The 7,500-nt window shown below is 38.9% G+C and overlaps 1 protein-coding gene across 6 annotated transcripts in view; it reads right to left on the bottom strand.

The window, feature by feature from the left end:
• LOC135207945 (calcium/calmodulin-dependent protein kinase kinase 1-like) overlaps positions 1-7,500 on the bottom strand; it is a 382,666-nt gene that overhangs the window by 247,492 nt on the left and 127,674 nt on the right. Inside the window, exon 1 of one of the 6 annotated variants that reach the window (XM_064239930.1) lies at positions 1-1,270. This exon is cut by the window's left edge and continues 430 nt beyond it. The exons of the other annotated variants lie outside the window; for them this stretch is intronic. The gene's annotated coding sequence lies outside the window, so the exon portion shown is untranslated. Of the gene's footprint in view, positions 1,271-7,500 lie in introns of those variants that run through there. 6 annotated transcript variants of the gene reach the window in all.

Below are 7,500 nucleotides of genomic sequence, written 5' to 3' on the forward strand. Positions count from 1 at the left end.
AGTGTGTGTGTGTGTATGTGTCTGTGTCTGTGCCTCTCTCTATCAAACCTCACTCTCGCATGCACGATCACAAGCAAGGAAGCACAAACGTACCATGAACCAGAAAAGAGAGAGAGAGAGAGAGAGAGATTAAAGAAAGGATGTCTCCAGAACGCGAGCTGGAATTATTAGCCCAGCTGGAGTTTGGGTGACGGAGAGAGGAGAAAGGGGAGAGACTGACGACGACGACGAGGGAAAAACAAGACAGACAGGTTATAGTAACTGACAGCAGCAGCAGCAGGATCGTGAAAAATCTCTTCTTGCGTTCTTGGGCACGACCGAAGAGGCGCCACCTGATGTGAAATCAATAAGGCAACCCTGGGGGGCGCTAAATGAAGTAGTGGCTGTAGTAGGGTGCCGGACAGAGGGCTAAACAGGCGACGGCGAGGAGCGGGGGAAGGTCTTCTTCTTCCGTCGTTCAGTTTCGGAGACGAAAACCTGCTGCTACGACGACCCAGTTCCCCTTTAATTAAGCAGAAGACGACGACGACGACAACAGACCTCCGCCTGCCACGGTCAAAACACGCGCACTGGCTATATCAACACACACTTGAGCACAAATCTCGACCCTCCTCCTGATTCCTCCTCCTCTTCCTCTTCTTCTTCTTCCTCGGGTCTTTTTCTATAGTTCGAGACCTCCTCTCTCATCTCCAACGTATGGAGGTTTGCTGCCTGGTGTCTCCGAGGAAGCCTAAACGGACCTATCAATCAATCGACGGATCTTTCGCCCCAGATGTGCTCGTCTAGGAAGGATGGAGGATGAGGGATGACACGCATACGTTCACTTTAGGATGCTTAAAGGAAAGGGGGAGATGGCAGCAGCAGCAGAACCAAAACACTGATGTTTTTCAATGCTGAGATCTCACATACACACTCACACGCTCTCGCTCTCTCTCTCTCTCTCCTCTCTCACTCCCGGAGCCCTTCCTGTCGTGTTCGGTGTGGCACCAACACCAGCAGCAGCAGAAGGAGGCACTGTGCCAGACGAGGAACTCAGCTGCTCTGAGGTCGTTGGGACGTGGAGGCCGAGGTCACTACGCTGTTGTTGGTGATGATGATGATGAGGATGGTGGTGGTGGTGGTGGTGGTGGTAGTGGAGGAGGAGGAGGCGTAGTTGTTGGTGGTGGTGGTGTCGTGAGGTAGTGTTGGTGATAGTCAAGTGCGTCGGATCTTCAACAGATGTCGGCCCTATCGCGACTCGCGCGAGACACACTGCCACACTAACTTCGGTTAAAGCAATACTGCGAGGAGGAGGAGGAGGAGGAGGAGGAGCAGCAGCAGCAGCTGCCTTGTCGCTCTCTCATTCCTCCGAGGGTGTTTTTATCTTATCGGGAATCGCAGCCTTAGTCTGGGGAGTCACGTAGTATATCCGCTTCCTATGGCAGCCATTATTTTAAAATCATCCCGTTGACTCAGGGAGCGATTTGGACAGAATAACACTCAAAAGTTCATTTATCGCTCATTCTTTTTTTTCTTCTTCTTTTTCCATAATTCGTTGTGGTGTGCTTCTGTGAATCAATGGCAGCTAGTGGGTGCGCGCGTCTCCGTTGCTATGGTGACGGCGCACATCTCGAGCAACACCGCCTGGGGGTAGGTTCTTGTACTGACTGCACGCACGCACGCACGCACGCACACACAAGATCCTCGGCCTTCTATGGGAGAACACCGCCCGCGGCTCTCCTCTATTACGTTGTAATACGTTTAATCCCGAGATTGATTAGAAAAAATAAATAAATACAAACGCAAATGTCCTCGAGAGAAGGACGTGGGAGAGAGACGACCTAATGATTCCATTCTTGAGGCTCACGAAATCAATAGCCAGGAATGTTTGTAAACAAACGGGACTCGTCCATAGCAGTCAGATGATTTCGAATGAGGCTGGGGGAAGGGGGAGTAGGGAGGGGTGGAGTGTAGGGGGAGGGAGAGGATTTAAAAAACATGCAGAAGAAAACTCAAAACATTTTATGCCAGAGGAACGTAAATAATTTCTGCGACATTCTAATCTTTAGGATTCATTTCCTCGGAGGATGAGAGGAACAGCCATTCATTAGCAGGAGAGAGAGAGAGAGAGAGAGAGAGAGAGAGAGAGAGAGAGAGAGAGAGAGAGCCACTTCATTACCTCTCTACCTAAACATATAATAACTTCAATAATGCGAAGATGCCTACAGTATTTCGTTTGCACCTCTCTCTCTCTCTCTCTCTCTCTCTCTCTCTCTCTCTCTCTCTCTCTCTCTCTCTCTCTCTCTCTCTCTCTACCGGGGTCGTAAGGGACATCTCAGGCTCGTCACGCAGGTCGAGAAAAACACGAGACCAGACCACCTTTCAGAAAGGCAATACTATATAGCGTGTTTTGACATCATTGATCTCACGAGGATTTTATGACGGGCTGATACTAACAAGAGGCATTTAAACGTATTACTAAAACCTTGATAGCGTAGGTTTGCATACTAGATCTCTCGTTTACACGCTTTTTGTGAGTTGGAGGGGTAGCTACAGCTCTCTCCTCTCTCTCTCTCTCTCTCTCTCTCTCTCTCTCTCTCTCCTTTTTCATATTTTTTTTATTTTCATCATTACTTACTGTTTTGAAGGAAATAATAACTATTATTATTATTATTATTATTATTATTATTATTATTATTATTATTATTATTATCAATATTGCACCCTACATCAATTAAATTTACTCAAAATAATCTGCGGTTCCTGATTACCGCCGTCACTCAGAAATCTGGAGCCATTTACATAAAATAATTAGCAATAATTAAGGCATTCTGACCACGAGGGATGCAATCTTAGCCACGCCCCCTTTCCTGACGTCACGCAGGTGTGTTTACAGAATGCTGACCTAAGCTATTCACTACGTTGTTACGTCCGTCCATGAAAACATGAAAAAGAATATTCTTCCTTTCTTTTACCGTAGACATAATAAAATGAAACGTGAGGTATAAATAAAAAAATAAAAAAGTATTTTTATACGATATTTTCATACGAACGAAATAAAATTGAACGTGTGAGATAAAAATGTTGATAGTGAGCCCTGTCTAAAATAAAACTATTTATACCATATTCTTATCTTTACTTTAATTTAGAGCAGAGACCTTCAATACACAACAGATTCGAGCAAATCCCACAACAAATAAACCTCTTAACACTGTAAAAATGTAAACCTAACGGATGACAAAGCAGGAACACACAAAAAAATATTTATCTAAGCCTTACTTTGTTTACAACAGGGATATATTTTTTGTAAACTTTTAAGGGCTTCAACTTCCTTGTTGATAAGGCTCCTAACCTCTTACTGAACTTTTATTAACTATGGCTGCTTTTACGTTTTATTATCGCTTGATCTGATTGGACATATATGTATATTGTATTAAAAAACAACTTTGGAGTAACAAATGCATCAACTGCTATCAACATACATGATAATAAGTCAAACTCTTTACATAAAGATACATATATACGCGTACAGTACATAGCACATTTATATGCAATCTGTAATAGAGAGTTCAAAAGCCTGATTGTTAATTAAAACTCTATGTATATCAGCTATGTTTGCAAAGCACACAAACTCCATCCATCGTCCCAAAGAGCCAGACAGTACCTCTTCTGTTACCACCAGGGTGCCACAAGTGGGTGCCACGAAATGAAACCGAATATATCGTTGCTTTTAATTAAAGTGAAAGATTTCATCTGAGGAGACACGGTCCTAGATGACCCACATATCAACTTCATCTGGGACTATCGGTAATATAAACTATTATGACTGAAATATATATAATAATGCTATGGTTCTAGCCACGAACACTTACCAGTGATTTGACAATGATCTTCGATAACAAGCAAATAGACTTCAATTGTGACTATCATCAGTAATATAAACCATTATTACTGATGTACCTAAAATATGAATACTTCAAGCCATGAAGATTACCCATGATTTGAAAACGATCTTTGATAGCCCGCAAATAAACTTCAGTGGTGATTATCATTAATATAAAATAACTTTTCTTTCAATGAACACGCCTTCTGGTTGGGTGTACATATATAAACTGGCTGATAATATGGATGTACACACACTGGGTTAAAATGAGCAGCCGCTGCTGCCTGTTTGCTTTTAAACAATAATTAATATATATATATATATATATATATATATATACATATATATATATATATTTTCATTGTGTTGATTCATTACTACGCCACTTTCATACCTTCCCGTTTTTCCTTGATTTCTATTCCATGTCTTCATTATTCTCTTGCTAATTTTCCCAATTTCTTACATTCTTCATAGTCTCTCTCTTCCTCAACTCTCATCTTCTTCCTTTCCCCCTCTTTGTCCTTCCTCACAAATTGTCCCAAAAACGAGGATATATAACATTCTGACGAGTGTCATTGCCAGGTTCGTCTTCTCTCTTCTACTCATCTAATGGCGTTCATCGAGAGAGAGAGAGAGAGAGAGAGAGAGAGAGAGAGAGAGAGAGAGAGAGAGAGAGAGTAGTCTTTGCTTTGGGAAAGGTAGTTTCATTCCTTCTGTAATTTGTCTTCTTTCTGTATCTCAGCTGTTGCCTTCGGAGTTATATCTCAAAGTACTAATATATAATCTATTAGATATATATATATATATATATATATATATATATATATATATATATATTATATATATATATTATATACACACACACACACACACACCACACACACTCCCCCAATATTCGATATTTCTGTAGGTATGGTGAACCATTTACATTAGAGATGTATTCATATATAATTATATAAATTGTACACACACATACACACATATTATATATATATATATATATATATATATATATATATATATATATATATATATATATATATATAATATGTGTGTGTACAATTTATATAAATTATATATGAATACATCTCTAATGTAAAATGGTTCACCAATACCTACAGAAATATCGAATATTGGGGGGTGTGTGTGTGTGTGTGTGTGTGTGTGTGTGTGTGTGTGTGTGTGTGTGTGTGTGTATATATATATATATATATATATATATATATATATATATATATATATATATATATATATATATTAGTACTTTGAGATATAACTCCGAAGGCAACAGCTGAGATACAGAAAGAAGACAAATTACAGAAGGAATGAAACTACCTTTCCCAAAGCAAAGACTACTCTCTCTCTCTCTCTCTCTCTCTCTCTCTCTCTCTCTCTCTCTCTCTCTCGATAAACGCCATTAGAAGAGTAGAAGAGAGAAGACGAACCTGGGAATGACACTCGTCAGAATGTTATATATCCTCGTTTTGGGACAATTTGTGAGGGAAGGACAAAGAGGGGGAAAGGAAGATGAGGAAGATGTGAGTCGAGGAAGAGGGAGACTATGAAGAATATAAGAAAGTGGGAAAATTAGCAAGAGAATAATGAAGACATGGAATAGAAATCAAGGAAAAACGGGAAGGTATGAAAGTGGCGTAGTAATGAATCAACACAATGAAAAAGGAACAGATATAAACAAGATGAAGTAGGAGTAACAAGAGGAAAGAGGAAGTGAAGGAAACAGATATAAAGAAGAGGATGTAGGAGCAATATAAGAGGAAAGAGGAAGTGAAGGAAACAAATATAAAGAAGAAGAAGTAGGACCAACATAAGAAGAAAGAGGAAGTGAAGGAAACAAATATAAAGAAGAGGAAGTAGGAGAAACGTAAGAGGAAAGAGGAAGTGAAGGAAACAGATATAACGAAGAGGAGGTAGGAGCAACATAAGAGGATAGGGGAAGTGAAAGAAACAGACATAAAGAAGAGGAAGTAGGAGAAACGTAAGAGGAAAGAGGAAGCGAAGGAAACAGATATAAAGAAGAGGAAGTAGGACCAACATAAGAGGAAAGAGGAAGTGAAGGAAACAGATATAAAGAAGAGGAAGTAGGAGAAACGTAAGAGGAAAGAGGAAGTGAAGGAAACAGATATAACGAAGAGGAGGTAGGAGCAACATAAGAGGAAAGGGGAAGTGAAAGAAACAGATATAAAGAAGAGGAGTAGGAGAAACGTAAGAGGAAAGAGGAACCGAAGGAAATAGATATAACGAAGAGGAAGTAGGAGAAACGTAAGAGGAAAGAGGAATAGAGACAAAGTACAAAGAAGTTGGAAAAATGGAAACGACAAGGAATAAAAAAAAGGAATTAAAAAGAGGAAAGACTCAACAGAACTAAAAGAAAACAAAAATAATGAGGGGGAAGGAGGAGAGAAACACAAGAAGAAAGAAGCAGCGAAGAAAAGTAAAAATAGTAATGAAACAGAGAAGAACAGATAGAAGAAGAGATAATAACAGGAAAGAGGGTGAGTCACAAAAGAAGACATGAAGGGCGACCATTACGTGTCAAGATTATGACAAGAGAGAAAGAAAAGGAACAAGCTGAGGATAATAAAGGGGAAAGAGAGATAAAGAATGAAAGATAAGCCACTAAAAGGGATTGAAAAGGTTCTTTATATAAATATACACTTTTTCCGAAGCAAAGACCGTGACAAAGTTGGCAATATTGGTGCAATTGATGGAGAAATTGGCGGTAGTGTTGACATCAATGAGGGTATTGGTGTACTAACAATTTTGGTGAAATTGGTGATAATGTTCTTATAGCTAGAGAAAAAAATACTGGAATAATAATAATAATAATAATAATAATAATAATAATAATAATAAATAATATAATGATAATTATAATAATAATAATATTGGAGAGACTGTCGAACATCATTTACAAAGAATATATTGGTGAATTGTTTATAAGTTAATTCTCCGCCCGGACCGAGAGAGAGAGAGAGAGAGAGAAGAGAGAGAGAGAGAGAGAGAGTGGTACTCTCACTGATATGTTCAACTAGTGCTTCCAATTAAGTGATCAATCAATTATTAAGAGACCTCTTTCTTTAAATATTGTACTCTCTTAATTTACATGCGGTATTTATTGGGAATTAAGATATTAACATATTTAAGGAAATAGTTTCTCAAAGATCTGACTAATCACTGGAGAGCGCGAACTGAAGGTATCAGTAAAGTTCATTTACATTTACAAGGGCATATGTACTGACATCTTTCGCACAACAGAGACGCACAACACGATGCTATTCTGTAGCCTTTCTTCCAACAAAATTAAAAATACATTCACTAGACAAAATCTGTATACGAAAAGTATATTTTGTATATTTTTCTTCCAACAAAATAAAAAATGCATTCACAGAGGAATATCAGACAAAAGCTGTATACGAAAAGTATATTTTGTATATTTACACGTTCTGTTAACTGTACGTATTAATTACCAGACGTGAATGGAGAGGCAAAATTCCTTTCACACACTTTGATATTTTTCATCAACTTCGCGCTATCTTTAAAAAGCAGGTAACGATAAAGAAAAAAAAAAAAAAAGTTTGTTCAGTCTTTGAAGACCTTCGCCCACGCCCTCGTGATGC

The sequence above is a fragment of the Macrobrachium nipponense genome, chromosome 34 (assembly GCF_015104395.2).
Source record: "Macrobrachium nipponense isolate FS-2020 chromosome 34, ASM1510439v2, whole genome shotgun sequence".
Taxonomy (NCBI): Eukaryota; Metazoa; Arthropoda; class Malacostraca; order Decapoda; family Palaemonidae; genus Macrobrachium; species Macrobrachium nipponense.